At 32.8% G+C, this 24415-nt stretch overlaps 1 protein-coding gene and 1 non-coding gene across 2 annotated transcripts in view; both read left to right on the forward strand.

The window, feature by feature from the left end:
* The window catches only part of LOC149078941 (transient receptor potential-gamma protein-like), a 140741-nt gene that overhangs the window by 13928 nt on the left and 102398 nt on the right, over positions 1 to 24415 (forward strand). The window lies entirely within an intron of this gene.
* Positions 20288 to 20359, forward strand: TRNAV-GAC (transfer RNA valine (anticodon GAC)). Its single transcript has one exon. It is a non-coding gene; the product is annotated as a tRNA-Val (tRNA).

Here is a 24415-nt window from a genome sequence, read left to right on the forward strand (position 1 = left end):
TCTTCATTTATTAAATTTTATGAAGTTAGATGCTTAGTGAACAATAGAAATATTTCTACCATACATATTTGACAAGTTTACATAAGCTTTCACCCTTTCACCGTTTTTTAATCACTGATTTTGACAAATATCCATGTGCTGCATGTCCTTGAAGCAGGTTAGTTTTTAAAACCAATTGTAACTTATACAAATAGTTAGATACTATCGAATGCCCAATAATTACACACGTGAATTCTTATGAAAAACTAATACCAGAAAGTGTTTTCCTTTTTCTTGGGATTTTGACCAAAAATTATGGAGTTATAACACTTTTGAAATGGATTACGTCACTTTTAAAAATTCACCGAAAGCATAACTTGACGCTTTTGAAGCTAATAACAATGCTACAATCTTGAGAGAAATTCAACCCCAAGAAAGCTATAGATTGTAAACCTGTAAACCAGTTTTTATTACTTGCACTTTCCCTTAAAAGATTTGTCTTCACAGGAAGGAGAGAGAAATTATCACATTTTGGCAAAAAAGTGCTGATTTTGGGAAAAAAAAAATTCAGAAAGTTCTCATTTGACTAATACTTTACAAATCTGGAGATAAATTTGCCAATATAGCATAGCGAACGAAAGTAATACACACACAACGTGCAGTAAAACCTGTCTTCAACGGAATCACAAGGGACCGAGATTTTTTTCCGTTAAACACAGGTTTCCACTTAATAAAGGTTCAATTGATATAATATGTAGAATTATGTAACGATCTCGTGTGTGATTGAAATAAAATTTAAAAAAATTAATCGAAGATAAAGTAAATAATTTAAATATAGATAAAATAAATAAGTAATTAGTCTATAGTTACTTAATACTGTATTTAGATTTTTGACAGCATCTGTATAAAATTCCGACCTACACTGTTTTTCTTCTAAAATAATGACATTTACGTGCTTTTTAACTTCCTCAAAAATTTTCAATTAGGGTGTTAATATCTGTCGTGTTAGGTTCTGTTTGTACGTTATTGTCTATGTTTATGTAATCCTCAGCATCAGGGCTGTAACTAAGAATTTTGCGAGGGAAGAGAGAGAGAGAACAACATGACTTTGGTGCCCCTACCACTGTAAAATTCAATGATTTTATAACGGTGTCGCCACCTAAAATTTTCCACCCTCTGAATTTTGCCGCCAGGACAGTTGTCCTTTGCCTCTCTAATTAACTCCGGCCCTGCTCATCCTTGCGATAACGGAATTTGCACAGCTTGCACACAATTTTGTAAGTCTTCCCTATCATTTGGAAATTCAACATTTACTCTGATTTCTCCCGTGGAAAAGCGTGCTTTTCCGAAAAAGTTTGTTACAATTTCAGAAAGCAACTGCTTTACTATGTACGTATGGCTTATCAAAACCACAGCATCAAGTACAGAAACGAACTCACATTTGCAAGCATAGATTTGCGTAAATAATTTCGGTGTACCACTTTTTAACATTTTGTACGATCAAACAAACGGAAATTTCCTTTTAACGGAAGCATAATTTTCCTTTCCGTTTCCGCGTTAGATTTCTGTTCAATTCAGGTTTTCTAGTATGTATTTTGGCATTGAAATCACGGGACCACGATTTTTTTCCGTTGAAGACAGGTTTCCGCTTATACCGATTAGGTTAAAGACAGGGTTTACTGTACTACTTCACGAAGAGTAAAAGCGCCAATCGCGAGAGAAGATGGGCGATCTTGACGTCTAACGGGATTGAATATTTCAGTTCATTTTCAAAAAGTTGCAATCCTTGTTGGGGGAAAAAATTCACTTTCGTTGGTCGTTTGGTGCGTAACAACCATTACAAAAGCACGTCACAAACGTTAAAACGTTATAACTCCGGAAATATTCGTCCGATCTTAAAACGGAAAGCATTTTTCTATATTGTTTTTCGCAGAGAGTCACATGCGTAATTATTGCTCGGTAGATGGTATATCCACCCCGTAAACCATCTCTCACGTGGTAGGAATTTTAGGCTACCGAGATTTCTACGATGGAGCGATGGTCTAACTCAGGGCCGTCATTTCAACTTTTTCCAGGGGTGGGGTGGGGGGAATTTTGCCGGGGGGGGGGGCAAAGAGCATGTACTAAAGGTACGCATATATATATATATATATTTGTATGTATATATATACCATTTGTAGTGTATTTTCAAAAGCCGGGGAGGGGGAGGCAATGGCCCCTCCGCCTCCCCCCCTAAATGACGGGCCTGGTCTAACTTACATAATGTAAATACAATGAGAGATGAAATTGAAAAATAATTTAGGTTCTTATTTCTATGATGATACGAATAAATATTGAAAGCTGTTGAGTGAAATCTAATAATGATTATAGTAAAAGCAATAAATATTAATTACACTATCAAAAATTCATCAACTTTCAAAGGCAGTATTGAGATTCGACTCGGGAATCGATTTTATAATCAACATTTCATTAAGATCCGAGGATGGACTTGAATCTATATTGACGGTGAAAACTTTTCGCTTCGTTACGATTTGATTTTTCTTTCTCTTATAGCTCCATCAAATTGCGAAATCATTGGAAATTATAAATCTTTGACTGTAAGTTAAGATGAATAAGGTTCAATGAAAAAAATATAGAAAAAACAATATTTTTTAAAATGGGTGAATCATATTTTCAATGATTGTGAGACAAATCTTTGGATGATGGATGTAATCTTTCGTAATAAAAACATGTTATCAATTTATAACATTAAAACGACCATGCGTTATTGCGATAGTTTCATTATAACGACTACTTTACCACACACCAACTTCGGTTTATATCGCCATGCGGCGATTTCCAACTATTGGAGTTGGGTGGAAATGAAGACGCCATCTATCCGTGGTCACCCCAGGCTCGGTAGGTCATAACAACGACTGGTATAAGTCCCCAATGTTTTTTATCCTTTCCATGTTATTTTCCATCTAATGAAACTACCTACAAAGACCATTCAATCAAATAAATCACGCGAACTCGAAATTAGTTTTGCAAAGAAATGGTTGAAACACAGTGAAATAGCGATATAATGATATCGATATACTCTTCGGGCCAAGATAAAATATCGTTATAGAAGTTAAATATATTGTATCATTTTCGATACAACGACCTCCCAATACAACGCTCGTTTTCGATGGGGTAATGGAGTCGTTTTTTATGAATGTCGACTGTGTCGACATAAATATATTTAGGACTTGTTGTGGACTGACTGATTCTTTACTACTATTTAACCGTACTTGGACCTCGTAAACATTACTCTAGAATTTCTAAGCAATTGGTGTAAGCCAGAACGTATTGCGTGAGTATATGCATGGCCTATCGTATTTATGATGGTCAGAGTTACGTTTGTGTTATGTTCGTGAAGTTCAGCCATCTATCTTCCACATAAGAAGTAGAAAGGGCAGATGTCTGAATTTTCACGAGTCAACTAAGATATTAAAAAAATAATTTATTTTGTTGAATAATATAACACTTTTAACGGCCAATGTCCCCAATTGGAAACATCGGTTTTATTAATTAGAAAAAAAAATATTTTTCTTACATGAAAGCACTTGATTTTTTTCCCCGAAAGTGTGAGATTACAAAATTAATTTACAAAACAAAAATTTCATTTATTTCAGCACTTATTCCATAAATTTAATTATTTTAAATTTGTGGAAGAATATTATATAGAAATATATAGAAATTATTTCAAGCAAGAATAAAGTTAATTTCTTTTGTTTTTAATTCTAATGTTATTTCTATATACATTGACAGGTCCAGAAAAAATTAGGGAAAATGTTTTCCCCATAAATTTTCAATGATTGATATCTTTAAACTAAAAGAATAAAAAGCGGGAATAACAGTAAAAAATGAAGAAAAATCAAATCTTAATTCGGCTGGTAAAAGGTTAAACAATTTTTTTTGAAGAAAACGTAAGAAAACATGTGATGATATAATTTGAAAATAATATTTTTAAAAAACATTTCGTCAAATTCAACATTATGCTCTTCACATTCACATTTAATTAACTATTCACAGAGTATTTTATGATTGTCCGGTTGAATGTAATCTAAAATAGAATGACTAATTTAAAGTGTCATATGTAAATATTATGAAAAAAATTTAATTTATCTCTCCGTATTTTGTCTTATAATTACAAAAATGATTGTCGAAGTAGAAAAAAAACCAATTTTTTAATTATTTTTTCAAATACAGTTGAATCCCGTTTCAACGAATACCGTTATGGCGAAAATCTCGTTCTAATGAACACTTTTCTAATTCTCCCAGCTAATTTTACATAGGAACAATGCAAAAACTTAGAATTCATTTAGAACAAAATTTCGTTATAACGAAGATTTCTCCGGTCTTTAGGAGTTCGTTACAACGGCATTCGACTGCATAAGCAACTGATAATTTAAAAAAATAGTGCCATATAATTGTACATTCCTGGACAGTTGATCTATTGTTGGCTCTATTATATTATCATATATTATATATCATATTCATCATTCTCTATCACATTATCATATTCACCATTCTCTATCATATTATAATATTCATCATGTTTTACTTATTAGTTTCGAATTTCAGTGATAACGAGAATGAGCACATTCGATACGATTTTTAATTAAACCTATCTGTTCGAAAGAATTAAAAAGAGAAAATTTGCATAAACAAAAATTGAACGAAACAAAAGTCTACTAGAATCTTTCTTAGTTTAGAAAATTTGCATTTTCTTTTCTATTTTCGTGTTTCCCCAATGATCGTGTCATTTGAATGAGTAAAAATCTAACCTTTTTTCTTTTTGGTCTCTAACGACAAGATGAATGCATTTAATTGAACCTTGTATTGTAATTAAAAAAATGTCCGACTTTTCTTCAATTTAAAGAATTGTATTATCAATTCATGGATTTCTTTTCATCGTATTAATTGATTTTTTTTAATTATCAAGACTGGATTTTTTTTTTGGCGCAAGGATCTACATAGATCATGTTGCGCCAAGTCAAATAGATTTAAGATAAACATAGAGTAATAATAGTATATATATCTTTAGTCTATGAGGGTAAAGTTTAAGTTGCCTTGTATCGATATCGGTACTAATAACTCTACGCGAAAATTTTCACTTTCTTCCTTTGGTTTGTCACTTTGTCGGCGAATCTTCCAGCGTGGTAATGTCACGTCCGTGAATTGCGTGGCGAGGAATTTTCCACAAACGCTTGAATTAAATGATTTTAACTCTGTCCGTTCTCCACATTTTAGGGTTTCGGTTAGAAAAATGTAGAAACTTCACCAATATGTAGAGGCAAAACATTAATTGCATACATAAAAGCACAACACAAATACATAAAAAATCACAATAGAAACACATAAAAACGCAAATGTATTACAACACAATAGTTAATTTATCGGCGGCTGACACGTTACTTCTTTATGAAATTCGCTTGTGCTAGACATAAGGACCATCATTTACAATATCCCTACAGTATTCAGCCAGTATCAGGTTGATAATTTTCCCTAATAATAACTGTCGCAAAGTACTTTTTGGCTGTTGACATGGTAAAGCAAGTTCAAAAGCAAGACCAATAAAACGTTTTCATGGTGACATTCGTGTTCAGCAAGCTACAATAATTCAGGGAATTGTATTTTTAAAACATTTTCAAAAAAACATAATCCTCACGTATTCCCAAGAGATCCGTAAGATCTGTCCAGAGAATTTGTTCTGGTAGACATCCATGCTCGAACCGGGATTCGAACCTAGACCTGCACAGTTAGAGACTAGCTCCCAAACCACTGGATTGCCAATTCAGTGCATTTATACACAAATTTTCCATGCTCTAACTGTATCGGTGCACTAACCCCTCGGAGGGGAGCTTCCGGAGGCAGAAATGTGATCTGCGCTGGTTGTTTTTTGAAATTCCATTGCTCCGTATCTGCGAGAGCTAAGTTTTTGTTTTCTCTTCATTCTCAAGCGCATACTTTGAAACAGCTATACCTCGAATTTTGTTCGCATTCATTGCTTTCGGCGGCCGATAGTTCTTGTACATCGGGAAAATTATTTTATGATCACCCTGTATGTGCATATAAGTATTATGTTAAAAAAAAATAAAAAAAAGTTAATACTTGAGTTCAGAACTCCTGCTTCCTGGCATTCGGAGATATCGATTTTGCTACATAGAAATTTCTTACGAAGTCCCTCTAGGATAAGATAGAAGCAATATATCACCAGCTATATTTGGGGAAAATAAGAAAACGGTGCTTAGATAGTTACGATGTGGTTATCATCCAATATAATTTTCTTTTCCGTTGGCTTTCAAAAAAGTCTTGCGTTCTATAGATTCAAACGCACAGATACATCTAAAGAAAGCAACCTAAGAAAAATCAAAAGATCATCCATCATTATCACATTGAGAGATTTGCATAATATTAAGCATTAAAGCCAATAAATAACAACTGGTGTCTTCTATCTTTAATGTCTCGACTTGCCTGCCCAAGTGCTGTCTATCGTATCAACCAAAAAGAAATTTCACACAGAATTAAGATGAATTGGAAATTTTCTTGAATTAACAAAGAAACTCCAAAGTCCAAAATAGTAATAATATAAAAATCTCATTAATTACAGGATGAAAATTCCAACTGCTGTGAAAGTTGACAATAATAACTAAGAACAATGAAGCTCAAATACAGGGTGTCCCATAAATTCGTAAATAGTTTAAAAATTTCTAGTGTTTGTGTATCATTTTTTTTCTATGGAAATATTTGAGCTGAAAAAATGTCTACACTATCAAAATCATTCTGTTGACAAAACGCTGATGATATCATTTGAATAATATTTAAAACTTATATCCTATTAAATCGTTCGAAAATTCATAAAAATTGAAGGGATGCAGTTTACGTGAAGTTATTCTCACGAAGGTTGATTGTTTTTGGTACATGAAAAATTTCATTCAAATTTTTGTCGTTAGAATTCGATAGAAACCAATCCGGCATGAGTGATTGAACCTGAACCTTTCTTCAATTGGTGTCCGAAAAGATCGTAAAGTTTCAGCTGGGGACTCGTGACTGAGGTAAAACAACTTCACCAACGGTGTTTTATCCACCAATGTCAACGTCACAATGTAAACCTTATGTAAGCACCAAGAGCAGGGAAATTCAGAAATAAGCTGATAATAAGCATATAATAAATAATAATATATAATATGATAGTACACCCTGCACATTATAGCAGTGTTTCTCAACCGCCGGGCCTTGACATCAGTCAAACCGGGCCGTGAATCGCTCACTGATTCATTTTTACAAATTTATACCCCCATTAGGCGCGCGTCTGACCGCGCCCTCCACTCACCTAAAATAAATCAACCTTGGTTGAGAACCACTGCATTATAGGACGCTAATTTGCGTTTCCAGTGACTTGCTTTTGTGAAGCGCCCTCTATCAACAAAAATTCCAACTAATTGTTTTTCCTGCACCAAAAAAGGTCCCACTTCGTGAGGATAACTTTTTCGCAAATTGCATTCAAATATACCAATTCCTTCACTTTTTATGGATTTTTAAACTTTACGAATTTATGAGATACCCTGTATATGAGAGTTTATTCCCATATGTTACTTATTCTCGTAAAGATTTTTTCTTTCCTGGTCGCCAGTTCATATCTTCATGGAGAGAATGACTCGAGTGATCCGATACTTGCGATACTTCACGGTGCGAGGGGAGCCATCACTATAAATCTCTGCTAACTTTTCCGACACAACTCTGACTCTTTTGAGGTAACGGAAGTAAGGTGCTTTGCATCAGTCCGGGGTTGGGAGCGGCTGCATCTATCGATCTATCCTATTCTCCCATTCATGTATATTTTCAATTCTAACACTCTGTTAAAATGAATTTTTTTATTTATATAGTATATATAGAAAAATGAGATACGGAATCAGAAAAAAATTCCTTCAAACGACATTTTCTCGCGTAGTCCACCAAATATTTTTTACTTCGGAGAATTATCAACGTAAGAATAGAAATGTAATTCAATAACGGGCGGTAGATTTGATTTAATCTATTCATGCGTTTTCACATAATCTATCTTTTGGGTATTTAAAAAAAAAATTCATAACCGGATTGTATATAACATTTTTTTCTAAATAACCGTTTCATCGTGCATGAATAGAAACTTAAATCTCCGCCTTGAAGCAATAGAAAAGAAAATAATAAGATAAGAAATGACAATCAACAGAAAAATCAAGAACAAGAAGGTTTTTATCAACTATTTTATATGTTTTATATCATTTCTGAACTGAAAAACCAGAATTGCATTCTTTTAATAGACATGCGGTGCATACCTCGGCCAACGAAGATAGTTCGTTCCGCAATCACGTTCGCAAGCCGAAAAGCGATTTTCCGTAGGTTTCTATGGAAAAATCGTTAATTTCGTTCCAGAAACAGCCCAAAATTTGAAAGTAACCTTTATAAAACACTATGATGCACTGTAAAAGGACAAATTTACAATGAATGAAGGAAGATAAAAGAAAAAGAGAAAAACTGAACAGATTTTTTTATTTCACACTATGTACGCTATGCACTTGGGTTCGTGAGCCATAGTGAAATAAAAGTGTGTGAAGGACTGTGGGGTGGCATCCATCAGCCAAAGTTGTAACTAATATCACAACGCAGTGTATTCAAAATTTCGGGCCTGTCCATTAAACGAATTACTTGTTTAATCTTTCTATACTGTTAACCTGTTAGGGTCTTCTTCAACACTATATATAGACGTATATATGTTACGGCCAAAGTCTGAAGAGCGGCCAGTTCACGAAGTGTCTTTCTGAAGTCCGATTTTCAGAAATGACTAATGATTTTGGGCTTTGGACAGTTCACGAAGTGGAGATCCCTAGTTAAAGTTCAATGTGCTGATGTGAGACGAACTGGCAGGCGCAAAATAAATTTTTTTTCCATCGCCAACGTGTGATTACATGGATAAATATAGTAGCTATATTTTTTGGATTAGTTCCATGTGACGTGAGAAAAAAAGAAATAAAAATTTGGTAGGAAAATAAACTATTTATGTAATAAGAGACATATAGTTTTTTTGTCAAATTTTGAAGAAAAAAAAATGATATTACCGCAGACATGATATGATGGGTTGCCATAGCTAACACGTGGCCAAAATTATCACGAAAAAATACTCCATCTTGGCAATGACCCCGAATCATCTTTTCTTCTCGTGAACTGACTGTCCAAAGCCCGAAGTTCGGGCATTGACCGTGTCAATTTACAACGTAATTGGCCAATTCGCAAATTAGACGATTTCGGACTTTGACCGTAACACATACATAAGCCTAGTAATAGTCGTAAAAATGTTCAGTATTCAATATATTTATATTTATTTTTGTTTTCAAATAATGCGATTTCAAACTTAAGGAATCCTTTATGAAACACTTTGTACAAACAATGATTAAATCTTTTAATACTAGCAAAAAATAACACTTCACTAATATTCTCCATTATCTACAATTTTTAATAAATCTAAACAGGTGAAGCAGCATAAGCAGTGATATCGGTACTAAGAATCCTTAATTTTTGAAATAGAAGTTGTTTTATGCATAGTGGAATGATATATATAGCCTATATTTTTGCTTCCGTAATAAGTTATTGCACGAAATAAAATATCTTATCTTTTTTTTTAGTACAATTCTTTTATGGCTGTTTCATTTTATATCCGAAATGATGTATGGATAACCATGAAATCATGTTTAAAGAATTCGAACTGACACATAAAAATAGATAAGATATAAGCAATGTAAGTTTTCAAACCACAAAACCATGCAGTATATAATTCAAACCATTAATGCAATCACTTTTATTACCATGATTGAAAGATAAAAAAGTATTTATTTTTATATAAACCATTAACGTAACTTGTTTTCTCTGATCAGTACGGTAACCATGTTTGAAATGACTCTCTTGATCCACCTTCAGTTTTCGAAATCGATTCCGAATATATTATGATTTTATTTTTCTCGAATTAAATTCTCCACGTCTACTCAAAATAAATACATTACAATTCCGTGGACAGGAACATCAAAAACAACGGGGCAAAATAGCCTCGTTTCTATCTCATTCCCTTTTTTTTTTCCTGCATAAATGATTCGGGATCACCGAAATTCCATGCAGTTCACGCGCTTTGCATTTTAAATGCGCTTTCGGTACTACCGTCTTTTTTTGAATTTAGAAGAAAAAGTCTTATTAAAAGCGTTGGGACTTTCCTTTTACTTTCGGAGCCCCCGAAGTAACAAGATTTTTATTATAGATAAACTCCATCTCTTTCACTTTGAATTTTTTTTCGGAAACTGAGCATTTCGGCCATTTTGGCACGACCGATATTTCATCGTGAATACAGGACACGGATTCGTGAAATGGATATGCATAGAAGAATATAAATAAGGGGAAAAATGAATTTGTGAGCAGTGGAATGGGTGTTTTGTAGACAGGATATCGATTGACGTAAGAGCGGGTAAAAAAATAACAATAATCTCTACGTCAACAGAATATGCATATTTGACACTAGAATGTTGCGGAAATTCGATATTATAGGCAAAATGGTGCGATTGATATTTTTCATATGAAATAATTTATTCAGGAAAAGTTTTTCACTACTTACGGAAAATATGTCTAAAAATTGTTCTTTTCTCATAAGTTCTATAGAATATTGAGATTTATTTATCACTAGAATTAAATAGACTAGAATCTTTATTTCTTGATTCAAGACCATTGGCAAAAGAACCATGGGGCAAAACTCCGAAACTATTTAGAGTGCACATTCATAAATTTCGCATATTAGACCCATTATATACAAATACAAATTAATTTAGTACAAAGAATATATACAAATCGCATACATGCTCCGACGCTAACAAATACACGTACCAGTAAAACACAATTTACACAAATCAATTCTCTCAAACCTCAAATAAATTTGTAAATTTTAGAAGATCCGAAAAAAGAAGAAACTTTTTTCGTAATTAGTTTCATAGTGTTTAAGAAAATCTGTCACTGTTAATCAATGGGAATTTAAATCAAAATACTTTAATCTATAGAAGTTATAAGGGTCTCGGTGAAGAAGAAGTTTCAATAACATTTTCATTGCATAACGTACATGTCATTAGAAAGTAGTTCACTGTCTTACCACTAATGTAGATATTGTCCAAGCCTATTCTCAAATGCGCATATATTCTCTTAAGTTTTAATTTTTTATGAAGTAATAAATAATTATCAATGCCGAAATCTTGTTTAAGAATTTTGTATTGAGGAAAATCAATATGTCTGCTATTAACAAAAGCCTTATTAGAACATTTGAGACTTTCCTTCCCCGTTTTTTTATTATTACTTTCGAAGCTCCGAAGTAACAACATTTTTATTATAGGTAAACTCCATGTCTTTCACGTTGAATTTTCTTCGGAAACTGGGTATTTCGGTCATTTTGGCACGACCAATATTTCATCGTGAATATAGGACACGGATTCGTGAAATTGAGAGATATGCATAGAGGAATATAAATAAGAGAGGGAAAATTGCATTTGTAAGAACATGGTTGAAGCGGAATGGGTGTGTTGTAGACAGATATCGATTGACGTAAGAGCGGGTAAAAAGAACAATAATCTCTATGTCAACAGAATATGCATATTTGTTACGAAAATTCGATATTCGGCAGAGTGGTGCGATTGAAATGTTTCATATTAGATAATTCATTCAGGAAAAGTTTTTCACCTTTGACGGAAATTATATCTAAAAAACTTTTTCTCTCATAAGTTCCGTAGAATATTCAGATTTATTTATCGCTATCGATCAGTATAACATTCTAATATGTAGAATAAATAAATTAAAAAAATTAAAATTTTTTACAGGAATAGTACTTCAATATTTACTTTGAGTAATATGCATATTCGCCGGTAAAATTGATATATTTATGCAACTTACTAAGATGATTGGTAAGTATGCATAATAACCGAATATTATTTGTAATAATCGATTTGTCACTTTTACCATAACATATATATATTTATTGTTTTAATTTTTTACATAAATACAAGATGAGACAAAAAAAAATCAGCCAGGGGTCTAGAGACCCATACTGGATGATACATTACAAGTTTATAATGAATAATAAGGAACACAGTTGCTTACTAGTGAACAATATCAACAAACTAAAACGAAAAAACTAAATATTAGAAAAACACACACACAGTTTTACGAAAAGGGGGATTTCAAAAAAAAAAAAAAAAATCAAATGTCAAAACAAAACTTTCGCATAATTTGTAGTATTTTTGGCAACAGCAAGGAGTAAAATTATACGAAATACACATTGCATGATTTTCAGATAAGTACAAATAACAAAAATAATGTTGCAATGCTCAAGATCAAATAGATTCATAATTTAACTGATTGAGGAGCATAAGGCAAATCAAAAGAAACTTCCGATGTCACTGATTGAAAAGAGATATTGCTTCATGTGGCTTTTGAAAGGTAATAAATTAGTAATATTAAGGATATCAGTTGGGGTAAAGATCTACAAAATTTCGGGATGAGGTAAATAAAATGCTTCTTCAGAAGAGTTTTGTGGATAAATGGTAGAGAGTATATATTATTCAATCTATTTGAGAAACGGGAACTGTTCAACGGTAAAGCAAATTGTCGTTTAAAAATAATTACAGTAAATTTACAGAAATAAAGCTGACGTAGGGGAAGGATTCCAAGACTGTGAAAAAGTTGTTTTGAAGGAGTCAAATAGTCACTTGTGATGAGTCTTATTGCTCTTTTTTGGAGTTTCATTATTGGTGTAAGATTTGAAACGAAATCGCCACTCCAGATATCCAAACCATATAATAGAAGAGAATGGAATAATGAGTAATAAAGTGTTAACATGAACGAGTGATCTATATATGGTTTTAGGTAATATAGTTTGTAAATTACGTAACGAAATTTATTTCGCCAATATTTTACATGAGTTTTCCATCTGAGGTTATGATAAATATTAATATTCAATTATTTATATGTATATTAATTGCCCTTTTCTTTTATTTCTGGATCTTGGTAATTGTAATTGGCACCAAAACGTCAATTTTAACGTCGTCTTTTATTCGAAACTCACCTCAATAGGGACGATTCCAAGGATAATTTTTGGTTTTTTCTAGTAGATCTTGCATTAACGCTAACAAATACGTAATTTGAGAGGAAAAAATACCGCTTAAATCAATAACGTAAGAACCAAAAAGAGATAATTCGAATGGACATGAATTGGATTGAATGGACACTCTCAGCTCGTTCATGCTGTTATAAGTTGATTTCATTCACTACTTACTGCTGAGTACTAAAAAAAATGAATGCAAGGAAGAAAGAAAGGAATGAATATGAAGGAAGATGAACAAGTACATGTGTGTGTCATTCAAAGATTTTGCAGCGTGGCCGTAACGAAACCTTTCGTCTTCGGTTTTTGCTTCATTCTGTGGAATCGCTTCGATCAGCAGATTTCCACACGAACCCATTTTGTTTTTCATATTGGTTGCTAACCCTAGGGATTTTGTAATGATAAACGCACTTATTATACCTGTATTGTACTTTATCCAGATTTATAACCATACGATAAAAAAATTATTTTCTTTCAGCGAAAGATAATTTTCTTTTGTATAGGATGTTTCATAAATATTCACAACGTGATGAGGACCAATGACATTTTATAACATACCGACATATGTTTCGGCACTCATGGGTGCCGTTATTCAGATGGAAAAACACGTTCTGTCCCAACGAGAAAATGTGGTCAGAATGAATGACTGGTCAGAGTTGTTTCCTTCACTTCAGTATTTTTATTACAGTCAAATCCCGTTATAACGAACTCCAAGATATCGAACTAATCACTTCGTTATAACGAAGTTTCGTTATAAAGGAATTTCAGGTTTTTGCATCGTTCCTATTTAAACTTATCTGAAGGGATTAGAAAAGTGTTCGTCAAAACGAGATTTTCGCTACAACAGTATTCGTTAAAACGGGATTCGACTGTATCAGTTTTGATGTCACAGTTGTTGCCTTCTGCCGTTAGTCCAGCCATATGTCCAGCTTGGTCCCTTTGTATATACTTTAAATGTTTTTCAAAATGAGTTGTTCTTGAAAAGCCTTCATGTAAGTACCCTCAAAGAAGTCGAAAAGAAATGGTGATCGCGCGAGAACTGTTTTAGCCACTGGAAAATTGAATTTGTGATCTTCATCACTCGAGCAGTGTGGAACTATTGTGGACTTGTGGACCTAAGTCCACAATATAGCTGTGTTTTCGCACCTTGATAACGGAACCCATGAGTGCCGAAACATATGTCGGTGTGTTATAAAATGCCATTCGTTCTCATCACGTTGAGGGTAAATGACTATTTTTGATAGTTTCGGGCAAAGTGATTCTTTTGATTAATGTTCCATAAATTCGTAAGTAATTCAAAAATTCATTAGAATCGGACTCGGAAAAGATGAAAAAAAAAGTGAAAAAATGAAATTGTGATTTGCTTTCTTGTTTAGCGGCCTCATGAGAAATTTCTTTTTCTTCGAAAAAAAACCTTCGTGAGTGAAACTTTTCCGCAAACCGCATTAAAAAAACACAATTACTTCAATTTTTACACTATTTACAAATTTGTGAGACACATTGTATCCTGAATGTGATGAAAAGAAAAAAAAATTGAGAATTTCAAAATTTTATTCTAATACAAATACCAGGCCACACAACAAGCAAACTACTCAACGAGGTGGCTGAAACCTCTGTCAATGATATGATAGCTTTTGTAAATTTAGCGACAAAAATGCTGATATTTTTCGGAAAAAATAGTTTCTGCTTGGAGTTACCTATATGACAAAAGACTTATCCATTCTATCTTAAAGTATGACCGGAAGCATTTCATTATATTTTAAAATGAATTCTGATTGATTTTTTGAATTTATGTGAATGAAAGCAATATTTTTTTTCGTTCAAGCTATTTCCGATTGTTACGAAAGAAATTTTACTTAATATTACGTCTGTAAATGCTCGATAATACAAAACGCTCGCCAATTATTATTTTTTTTTTGTACTTTCATAAATTCCTTATATATATATGTGTGTGTGTGCAGTATATGAAAACTTGGCAGGTTTACAAAAGTCGAACTAGTATTTGGACCGAAAGAAAAGCTATCTCAGACTAATGTATATCTATTGTCTAATACCTTTCAATGCATTTAAATCTTAATTACATCAGTTATCTTGATTGTATAATAATAATTCCATTAGATATATCTGTTGAAGCTAATTTATATGTGAATGGTTTTTTTTTGAGATAATTATTTTATCAACGTACTGGTTGTTTCACGAAGAATACCCGAAAAGAATTAAAATCCTATTGTTCATTCTAAAATTAAAATAAATTATTAAAAAGTATCAGTAAAAGGGAGAGATAAACTGAGTTGTGTGTGTGTGTGTGTGTGCGATAGCTCTATACTACCATAGTCTGATATAAAAATTTAATAATTTTTAAAATAAAAATTATATTAAACCATAGTTTAATAATATAAAAAATTAATTTCATAAAATTTAATAATGAGAGTTAAAATTTAATTAATCATTTTTGATTCATTTTTATTATTCATATTGAATTTATTATTCGCTATCCATCTCAATATGAATAATAATGAATATGAATATGAATACGAATAATAATGAATATGAATATGAATACGAATAATAATGAATATGAATATGAATACGAATAATAATGAATATGAATATGAATACGAATAATAATGAATATGAATATGAATACGAATAATAATGAATATGAATATGAATACGAATAATAATGAATATGAATATGAATAATAATAGCTTCGCTATCCATACACTTGGATGAAAGCCACCATCCATACTTTTTGTAGGCAGTGCATTATATTTTTCTCATAGTTGTAGTTTTTTGGTGATAACTGCTCTTATTCTGAGTTGCAGATTTCTAAATTAATTTTATATTTTTATAGGCACCTGGTTTCAGCTCCTCCCGAATTTGGCAGTTTGTTTGTTGTGTCCATTTGTTTTTCTATTTGTATAAATGCCAATTAGTAAATATATATATAAAATTTTAGTTTTTTTTTCTTCTCTCTCATCTCTATACCCCTATCTGTACCTTTTCTCTATAAGAATTCGATCGTAAACAAAAAAGAAATATAAAATGTACTCAGTAAAATTTGGATGAAAACCCATCTAGATCAAAAATCAGAAATTTAAACTATTGTTATCTATAAAGAATTTTATCCTATAGTTGGAGACTGTTAAACCTTGGCATATTATTTTTCAAACTTTTTCCCTTCGTCAATTTTTACGGTAAAATTTCACTAAATTCATTTTTAGTAATTGCATACTGTATGAAACAATACAAATTTTAAATTACCCTTTTTTCTTATTGTAATCATGAAATATAGATTTTTAAAAAGTCAAAAATGTTCCACGGTACAACAAGGGGTCTGGTACCTTGAAGCACGCATGCACTGTTGTACCTTAAAACCGGGGGAAAATTACAAGTTACAAAGAAAAATTATAAGATAAAAAAATACAAATGCTACAAGAAAAAGTATTTTCCTTTTTAAATATAAATCACATACATTGAAATAGAAGCTATTAAAATAATTACACGAATATGGTTATTAATATACATATAAACAAAAGAACAATAATAGAGGTAGGAACGTATTTATATAGATGAATTGCATAATTATTCTTTATTGTACTTGTAGAAGGAAATGTTTCTAAATCTTTGGTTCTGTCAGCTTCTTTGATACTAGGTGATTGCATTAGAGATATACAATATCCGAGATGTCAACATTTGCTGTATTTGGCACTGATAAAACAATAAAATATTTTTCGACCACTTTTCTTAAGGTCGTTATCCGTTATCACACTATAAAAGTTTTGTAAAAGTTCTTTGGTAAAACTTGAAAAATGCAGCCAATAAGCGTATCGGTTACATTCGAGCGAATGTACACAATGGGATTATTGGTTGTTTTTCGTTTTCTAAAAGATCTTTTATCAAACTTTTATAGTGTAATCTCATCCTAAGGAAATTCATTTGGGAGAAGTTTTTGTTAGACGTCTCCGTCTACAGTAAACTTCATGTTTTTCACCAACAAATTTGACAAGGGAATAACCGAAAGGTGGAATGGAAGAGAAGAAATGGATGTACTGAAGTTTTCATGGGGAAAAGAGTATGGAATTAAAATTTAAAATATAAACTGTATTTAAAAGCAAAAAAAGAAGTATTTAAAATCAGTGTAGTTGGGAATTCCGAAGCAAACTAGAAAAATTTCAAGTGTTATACTGTTCCGTGGTACATGGCCTTTTTTTTTCAAGGTGCATGATGCTCTATCATTTGTGAAAAATCTTAATACATTTTTTCATGATGCTTGGTATCATTGAGCACCTTCAATGTTAGCATCAACAGGATAATTCCTTTCGGACACTGTTTGTGAAACACTCCGTATATTTTCCACGAAAACTTGTTATGCGTTGTTATTATCAAAGGATTAGTTTATTCCTATACGCTCATAACTTATATCTCTCTCTCCCTAGTTTGCCAAAGGGCGATAAATTATAATGGTCAAAATAACCATTATAGGTTGCATTACAAGCATTCAACTGCTTAGAGTTCATTTCCACTGGCCATAACGGTCAGCTCAGTTGATCAATATATGAGTATAACATTAATTACGAGTACTACATACATATGACCCATCCTATTTTACGCCATATGAGAATATACGAGTAATACAGTCAAAATCGGTTGTATTGATACCGAGTTATATTACGTTTATAATTTTCGGTTCGGGCTGATTCCTTCATAGAATAATGTAAATAAATCTTGTTTATAACTTCGAAGAAAATGCCACGACCTCGGATGTAACAACATATTTCTCATCGCTTCTGCTTCAGTTTTTATGATGTTTTCCAGAGTTTTATCACATTGAGGCAATGTTTGTCTGTTGCTCTATTGACGCGTCAGTGTTGAAAAAAAGATTTATTAAATTTTTACGTTGAAATTTCTTCCGTATTTTTCCGTAACTGTACCCTTCCCGACGTTTTTTCGTCACCAAAACGTCTCGTTTTTTCAGTGGTTCCTTAATTCACAATCTTCACTAGAATTGGGGTTGAAAATAATATACATGGCTTGTACAAATTGTGCTAAAATAAATATGATTATAAATTAAAATATCATCTCACAGATTTGTCGTGTTTTAATTTTTTTGTTTTCGTGAAATGCATTTTGAATCCATGCGGTAACACTTTACTTCTCCCCAAGAGTTGTTTTCTAAACAATACTTAATCATTCAACCGAAAATTAGCAACATTTTTGTCGAGAAAAATGGCTATATCCTGTATTTATGATCACTATACTGTATATACAGGGTGCATAGCTAACAGCTGGCTCTATAATTTATTGGCGAATCGTTGATCCTAGAGGCACACACCCAATTGGAAGAAGTATCCAAATTACGTGTGAATCCCAGGTACGTTATTCTTGTTGCAAGGGGTCAAAAAGTCATCAAACTAAAAAAAAAATCTAAATTTTTATGCGGACACCTCGCGCTCAAAAACCTAATTGGAATGTTGTTGCCCTGTCTCTCCTGAGGCCAATAAAAGAAATTTTATATTTCTAAGTGCAATATTCGCTGAGATATAATTATTCAAAAATGGAGAAAAATTGTGCAAAAAAACAGTATAAACTAACGTAAAATGCTTCCCCGCTCATTTATACCGGGTTATTTTACAACTTTTCTTTTTTTTTGATTGCTTATATTTCTGTGAATATTGCATCTAAAAACGTGTTTTTTGCTTCTCGGGAGAAACGGCGCAACAACTTTTTAACTGGGTTTTTGAGACCATTTTTATATTAATAACTATACAACCCTTTGCCGCATGAATAGCATATATGAGGTCCACACGTTATTTGTAAACTTTTCTGATTGGAAGTATGCGTCCGGAATCAACGGTTCTCCAGTAAATTGTGGTACTAGCTGTAAGCTATACACCCTGTATATATATTTCCCGTATTAATTTTTCGATCAAATGTGGTCACTCGAATCATTATGAAAAGCAATTTCATGCACAATATTTGATCCCATATGGTTACATTTTTCATAAAAAGAGTGTTGATAGCTTCAACCTCGGAGAAAACGACAAAATTGCACGGAAATCTTCTATGTCGTTATAACTGAGTTTGACCGTATATTTCATATGTCCAGTGACCACACGCTTGAAAACCGATTAACAAAACTCTTATTTTGATAATTAATCAATCACGCGCTTTTCATGATTACAAAAATTTGAGAATTCATTCTAGTAAAAATGTGAAATTTTCTCCTCGCATACAAAATATTCTCGGATCAGCAGTAACACACACATTTTCGAAAGGTTTTTCCTTAAGTAGTTTATTACAGATTTATGGTCGATGACCACTTCCATTAACCAAAAAGAATAGCTATATTACCGGTTATTGAATCGCGTTTGAAGTATCATAAGTATTTATCAGTAAAAATGGTAGAGGCGTTGAAGAGTATAATATAAAAATTGCATGTACGGAGACAGCTCGTTGCAGAATACAATAAATCTGGTTCCGTTAAAAAAAAAGGGACAGAATCTCGTAAAGTTCCATTAATCATGTTTCGCTCCGTTCAAAGTGGAAGATCGAAGTGAAAGAATAATAATAATAAAAAAGAAGTAATAAATACATTGTTGATAACGTTTCTTGTTGAAAGAACGTTTTACTTTATGATGGATGAGCTTTGATACCACGGACAATTTTTTTTTACGAAACTTTACCACGATAATAACGCATATATACCGCGGTATCTATATTTTCTTTTATGCTCCTAACATAAAAGTCTTGAGAATTTCAATGTATTACACCGTATTATAGTTTCTGATATCATTGGATTGGATGCGATCATTGCCCTTAATGTTACAAGAAGCATTAAGAAAATTAGCCAAATGATTTATAAGAAACGAAAATCACAGTAGTGGTTTTAGGATCAGCTGCTGCCGTTTATGCGACTTACCATTTTCTTCTGATTTTGTTTATGATTTTATTTGAATAAAATAAACTTGGACTTTTATTCGAAACTGAAAAAACTGGTATTAAATTTATTAGGGACACTTACCATGCATTTAATCAAGAATTCAATCAACTACCTCCGTTTATACAAGATATACAGAAGCGCATACATATATACGCTCTAGCGAAGAAAAATCTCTATCTCCTCTGTAGCTTAGTGGTCAGAGCACTCGTCCGACAATCGAGGGACCCGGGTTCGACTCCCGGTAGAGGCAGAGAAGAGTTTTTTCCTTCCTTAAAAAATTAACATCTCAATTACTAAATATCTTCACAACATCCAGTCTTCTGTATATCTTGTATTAACAAGTGGAGAGCGACATTCATGTCATACCTCCGTTTAATTTCAGAAATGAAATTAAAAATTCGGAAACAAAGCTTCATATCGATTTTTTCCCCGCATCATATTCCATCTACACGTACGGAGGCTAATCCGGTTTATAGTCGTTTTTCAAACGACGTTTTTTCAAAAATTTGGTATATTACAGGTCTATTTCCCGACATGCCTGGGGCATGTCAGAATTTTGACCGGGCATGTATTTTTTTTTTCACCATATACCAAAGTGCTGCACCCAAAGAGCAGCATTTTCATTTTCTTAAATTTTCTTATCAACGGTGATGCTTATTGTTATCAGATACGAAAAGTTAGAAAGAATTACGCCTGCGCACACTCATGCTGATGTCTTTTTCTCCAACTTTCACAATAGATGGCGCCATTAAATGGACGAAAAACAACCACCACTACCATAATAGCTTTTCCTCACTAAAGCAGAAGCTATATAAAAAAAGAATAAGAAAAAATAAGAGTAAATAGCGACCCGTGTCTCCGTACACTTTTTTATGAATTTTCCCAACCATGTGTGTGTGTGTGTGGTCAGTTTCATCGCTTTGCCTGGGACAAGGTGAGAGGCTTTTTGTGGCGAAGAACCTTGTCTTTTGTTACATTCATTGGCATTTTTGAAAGCTTTCATAGTCTTTTTAAGCTCTACTCTGAACACTCATTCCCCCCCCCCCCCTTCAGTACTGGGCATTAGCTCTTGATGAAACAATGGTATTCCCAAAATGGGTTTTGTGGCTTTCTTCTTGCAGAGCTGTTTTTCTGACTGCTATCACTATAATACTCAGGAGCAAGCTACGCCGTTGGTTAGAATAGCATCTGCCCTGCTAAAAGACAATGTGTGGAATAAAACACACTCAAACAGTCATATCAATGAAGAGATATACTACTCCGTTCAAAAGGTTCTGAGACTTATTTTATTACGGAAGAAGGGATACAGATATAACCTGTTTATTTAGTGTTTTCTTCGACGTAACCAACCTGAGCAATTTCGGATTTTGTCCATTGTTCATACAAAGATGTATACGCGGATTGAGAGCTTTCTTTTTTTTATTGTCACAATTCCCCTGTGCCTTCATTGCTGCTCACTGCACTTCTCCAAAACCTGAGGATCATTGCCTCTCAAGAAAATTCTTTATCCGAGGAAAAAGTCCTATGAGGCAATATCAGATTAATAAGCTGGCTGTGAAAGTACCCGAATGTGATGTTTTGACAGGTAATCTGACACCAGGAGGAACCTGAGAGTCCAAAATACAAAATACAAATACAACGCCACAACAGGCAAAATGCCCAACGAGGTGGCTGAGAAAAAGATGCCCATAAAAATATGGATGTCATATATTTCAAAAATACAGCAACCCAATTAAAAATGCAATTAACAAAAATTATAAACGTTTACAAGATTCGATGAGAAGCAAGCGACCAGACCTTTTGAAGGCCAAGTAGTGGGTATTTAATCCTAACAGTGCGCCGGCTCACAGGTTCCCCTCCCCCCCGGTTTCAGGTTACCTGTCAAAACATCTCATTCACATACTTCTTCATCCAGCTCATTTCCCTGATCTTGCTCCATGTGACTTTTTCCTCGGATTAAGAATTTGTTTAGGGAACAACGATTCTCAGGTTCCGAAGAAGTGCAGCGAGCAGCAACGAAGGCACTGGACGCTGTGACAAAAAAGGTTGCAATCCGCATTTACATTTTTATATGAACAATGGCAAAAATGCATAATTGAATTTCGAAGGAAACACTGAATGAACAGATTCTATCTGTATTCCTTTCCGTAATAAAATAAGTCTCGAAACCATTTAAACGTAGTAATATGTTTCAGAGAACAAAAAAAAGGAATATTTATATAAGGGAATTATATAAAGGAATATAAAAAATAATAATAATAATTCCGGAAATCTGAAAAGGAAGACAAAACGGCGAATTTTCCAAGACGTAGGAGGACGCTTGGAATGATCGAAATGATCGAAAAGGAGGACGTCTAGTAACCCTAATGATGCTACTATACACATGCATGAAATTTCACGGAAATGCTTTCTTTGGCAGTCATGATGCAAATAAGTAGTCAACGTATTTTGACGTGCTTTCACATTCGTAATATTTAGCATCCCGGTGAGAGAGAGATTATGGACTATCATTTTCTGCAACTGGGCTGTTCTGGTAAACCTCACTTCAAGCGAAATAGCATATTCTAATGGTATTCATGGAAAAATAGAAAATACTTCTTTGTTTGCACAAAAACGTAAAATATAATAGGAAAAAAAAAAAAAAAAAAAAAAAAATATATATATATATATATATATATGTGTGTGTGTGTGTGTGTATTATGTGGCCTTATTATAGGCCTACAGGTTTTTGTGTCCGAAAGGTATAAATTTTTTTTATTGATTCTAAAAATTGTATAAAATATTTATGCCGCATTTATCTTCTACAATTTAAAGCATGCTCTCAAAACAGCAACATAATTTGGATTTTATTCGGATTACACACAAGTACGTGATAGCTTAAAATATTTAACTTTTTTGTTGTTGTTCACAAAAACGTTAACTCAAATTACCTTGAGCTTTAGATAATTGGACAGGTTTTTTTTTCTGAAACATATTTCATACTGTATAACCAGCAACTACTAGTCAAAAATGACTAAATCAGATTTGGAAGATTTACTTGTTCTAAAATTATAAAATGAAATACTAAAATGTTTTAAATTTCAGTTGTTTCGTGAATAAAAAAAATAATAAACTTCCTGAATGAAACAGGACGGGAAATGAATGGTCTTGAAGACTTTTATCAGCGCGGAAGCTTCACCATTAAACGCAAACTAACTACTGCTTTTTGAAGTAAACGAAAGCGATGGGTTTTACGATACTTGGCCTGCAGCCAGCGAAAAACTCAGATGCACCTGATAGGGTTTTAAAGGTTAAAATGTTTTCACACGGTCTTTTGTTATCATCTCAGTGAAAACTAACGGCATTTAAACTGGAATCGTCGTCGTGCGAATTTTAAGCTTTGAAAGATGAACATGCTCGCCTTGAAATTGAATACTGTAATCTGTTCGTTTATATTTTCGCTTTTGCTGGTTAAATTGAGTGTTTAGCCTTTAGACAATCAAGACCTATCAAATAAAAGTAGAAAAATCATGATTTATAGTTTAGCTCTTCGCTGAGAAATACTTCTATACTTTTTTCTCCTTCGCTTTATTATCATTAATGAGTCAAAATACAGAAAATAAACGAAATAAATTTAACTGAAATGAGTTTTTTTCGGTAAAAATTAAGGGTGTAAGTCGAATTGCTCTCACACTTAATCGTTTTCCAGAAAAAATGAGTGGATTGCCCTCACCTCAATTTCAGAAAGACTGGTCTTTTGCCCTCGTGTCTCGATTTTTTAACGTGACACATGGTAAATATTCACTCTTCACTCAAATTATTTTTAGACAGATCATTCTTACTCGGACGGCAGGCGAAACATCGTTCATCCTGCTTTTTTTGTATTATATATAATATGTGACAGTCGATAAAGATACAAAGTTAGTCGACCAAATTTCATCAAAGATATTTTTTTGTTATTTCTCGGAGCCCTACTTATACCATAAAAAATACTGCGGTTTTATTCATCTTCATTTCTATGGATATAGAGTTTCATTTCCAGTAAACACGGGGGAAAAGATTATGCTCTATATTTATTATAAATTTATAAATGTAGCAAAATTGACAAATACATTAATTCGAGATATTCAAATGAAAAATTCACGCCGATGAAAAGGGTACAACAATTTTTCAACTCGGAATTGGCTCATAACTATGTAGCTCATAAATGGCCCAGACAAGAATAAGAAACAGTACTGGTTTCAACATACAAGGTTCCATTCCAACACCCCTTCCTAACTAAGACTTACAACCGCATATTGTCCCTCTACTGTCGTTCTATAGTTTT

Source organism: Pholcus phalangioides, unplaced genomic scaffold (assembly GCF_987345545.1).
Source record: "Pholcus phalangioides strain wild (caught in Gottingen) unplaced genomic scaffold, Ppha-v1.0 ptg000013l_1, whole genome shotgun sequence".
In the NCBI taxonomy this organism is placed as follows: domain Eukaryota; kingdom Metazoa; phylum Arthropoda; class Arachnida; order Araneae; family Pholcidae; genus Pholcus; species Pholcus phalangioides.